The 2,922-nt window shown below is 56.5% G+C and overlaps 1 protein-coding gene across 2 annotated transcripts in view; it reads left to right on the top strand.

Annotated features, from left to right (window-relative positions):
• The first annotated feature begins 198 nt into the window (after positions 1–198).
• Positions 199–2,922, top strand: part of C6H1orf21 (chromosome 6 C1orf21 homolog) — a 205,812-nt gene continuing 203,088 nt past the window's right edge. Inside the window, exon 1 of one of the 2 annotated variants that reach the window (XM_026787591.1) lies at positions 199–608. The gene's annotated coding sequence lies outside the window, so the exon portion shown is untranslated. The remainder of the gene's footprint in view (positions 609–2,922) is intronic. The other variant, XM_026787592.1, reaches the window with a different exon arrangement.

Here is a 2,922-nt window from a genome sequence, read left to right as displayed (position 1 = left end):
CCTCGCTCCCCTTCTCCCTACAGCACACATACAGGCAGACAGACATCCTCCAGCCTGCCTACCCTCCTCCCTCCCCGCAGCCCTGGCCGCCGGGCCCCTCTTCCCGGATCGCCGCGCCCGGCCCCGCGCCCTCCGCAGGCCCCGCCCCGGGGGAGGGGAGCCGGACGCGCGCGGGAGCCGGGGAGGGGAGGGGCCGGGCGGCGGGGGAGTGTCTGGCTGCCCCCGCCCCTCGAGTGAGCGACTGGGCGCAGAGGTCCCCTCCCTCCTCGCTCGAGTCTGCCAGCTCCCGCTCGCTCCCTGCCCACTCCCGGGGGGCTGTTCCGTGGCGCGGCCGCCGCGGCCACCGCTTCTTTCACACTTTAGTTGCGAGCGGCGCGCCGCGCTCAGTGACTGGAGAGCTGGCCGCACGCCGCCTTCCCGCACACACGCACGCGGGCCCGGCTCCGGGGCTTTCTGCTTTTACTCCAGGCGGCGGGGAGGAGGGGGAGCCCCGGCCACACTGTGGGGAGGAGGAGGACGTGGAAGAGGGAGGAAGAGAACGGGCGAGGAGGCCAGGGGCGGGGCGCGGGGGGCTTGCCATCTTCAGCCCCCCCCCGCGAGCGCCCAAGGTAAGCGGGAGCCACCGCCGGCGCGCTGGGCATCCCGGGTGGGCGAGGAGGGAGGCCTGTGGGGTGTCTGCCGAAGGGATGGGAGCCGCGATCCTGGCGTTTGCCGGCACTCTGCCCGGGCTGGGCTGCTGCTGCTGCCTCTGCTGCTGCGGGGCTACCGGGGCTGCACGCTGCAAGGGACCGGAGCCAGGCTGGGGGAGCTGTAGGGGGGGCATCTTGCTTGCTGGGTGGAGGGACTGGGATGCGGTTAAGGCTGCTGACGACTTTCGTCACATCGAGGCCTGGGTGGCTGGTGTGAGACACCCCTCCCTTCCCACCCGCACCCCGCGCCGCCCTCAGCCTTCCTGCTCTTCTCTAGCTTTGCCTGTAGCCACTGTTACTTTGCAAGCTGGGAAGGAAAAAAAAACACCCAAATTTAGAATGTTTTTGCTAAGTCTCCAAGTCCCTTCTCTCGCTCCCACTGGTGGTGCGTTTATGTGGGTGATGTGATCCCAGGAATTTCTGAAGTTTTGACCTTTTTGGGGTGGCTTGTTTTCTGTATATCTGTTTGCCTTCCTAGGTGTATTTATTATTCGTGCCCTTGCGCGGCAGCCCGAGGGTGCTTGGTTATATTACATGAGCAGTTTTTTCTCCCCTCTGCAGGCAGTTCGAGAAGTGCCGCGGCTGCTCCTGGGCTGCCTTTGCTCAGCTGCTTAATGTCCTTCTTATCATCCACCCTGCCCCCTCCCTCCAGAGAGATCCCCCCATATTTAATGTTTGTGTGGGAGAAGTCTCTAGGCCGAAGAGCTTCCATTGCCCATTCATTCCTCTTCTGAAGGCCATGAATGGCTCAGGCTTGCTGATGAAATTTGGGGGTGCCTTTCCTCGCTAATGGAGTTGCATGGCCAAAGAGAACAATATGCACAGCCTAACAGGCATTAATTTTGAGAGGTAGCAAGCACAGTTTGAGAGGAAAGTGATTTGTTTCCAGTAGGAAGTTGTCAACCTATGAGATACCTTCATCGTATGTGAGTTGGGAAAAGTGTTTTAATATAGAGCTTATGTTCTGCGTGGCTGGAAGACAGCCATAAGTTCAGTTGCTGAGCAGCTCTGAAAGTGATACACCCTGATCAGCCAGAAGCTCTCTGAAGACGCTCTACTCTGACTCAGACATTGGGAGGGGGCCGGCTGGCCACAGATTTCCTGCAGGACTTTTTTTTTTCCCTTTTAGAAACGTGGGGAACTGTCGAGCTGGTTGCACACATGGTTATAAGGAGCACCCTTCCAATTCAAGGCCATGGGCTTACTTTCTGCCCAAGGAGAATAACCTGAGTTTGGTAGAATTAGGTACCAGGATGAAACAGACATGGGTGGAGTGGGCCTGGAGTACTTCAGATATGGGGGGAGGGGCGGAGGGACTGGGTGATAGTTAAGAAGGTTCCGTTAAATCCAAGGTGTAGATTCGGGGGTGGGGATGGGGGGTTCTACCCTTTTTTCATACTTCTGCAGATGGCATATGTGATCGCCTGAGTATGTGCTGTGTTGTCTGGCTGGAAATCCAGTTGATGGGATTTGGAAATTAATCTGGACTCCATCATCTGTTTTTGTTTTCCTACTTACAAGGAAGGAAGGGTTCCTGGGATTGAACAACCCGGCGTATTTAAAGGCATTGGAAGCTAGGCTCGCATTAGCTCTTGGGGGCTCAGAAGTGCAGTATGGAAATGTAATCTCTTCTAATGTTTGGCGCTGTGTGAACGAGGTTCAGAGAGCCACACTACGAGGAAAGCAAGGAGGAGAAGTGCTCTGGACCCCTTGGAGGGGAGACTGTGTCAGGAGGGTCCAGTTACCTCTGCTGCTTAGCTCTCACCTCATGTGGAAAATACTCTCTCCATGCACACCCCTTCTAGTGTAGAACCTAAACCCCACTTCCCCTCTGTCCACGTGGGCGGTAGAGTGTCCACATCCTCCAGCTGGAAAAAGTTCATTCTAGACGGATCTCAGTGTTCTCAGCTTCCTTCTTCAGGGCTAAAAGTTTTCACTCCAAGCTGAGCAAAAACTGATAGTTTTGTTTTCTTGGCTATTAATTTACTCTTCCCCAGCCTACCTCCTGTAATCATTTTGTATGGATTCCTAGGAGCTGATAGGGCACTGTATAATGTGGTTTGATGAGATCTTGTCTCAAAGGAGGGGGTCAAAGTTCCTGAAGATGACCCCTGAGGTTGTCCTTCATCCTTCAGGTGTGCTTGGGTTCTCCCTCTTGCCTTCCCACTCCCTGTCCTCCCTTCCACCCACTCTCTGTCTCACACACATACACACCATCACCACCACCACCACC

The sequence above is a fragment of the Microtus ochrogaster genome (assembly GCF_000317375.1).
Source record: "Microtus ochrogaster isolate Prairie Vole_2 chromosome 6 unlocalized genomic scaffold, MicOch1.0 chr6_random_2, whole genome shotgun sequence".
Lineage (NCBI taxonomy): Eukaryota > Metazoa > Chordata > Mammalia > Rodentia > Cricetidae > Microtus > Microtus ochrogaster.
The sequence above is the reverse complement of the archived record's forward strand: the minus strand, read 5'-3'. Positions and strand labels throughout refer to the sequence as shown.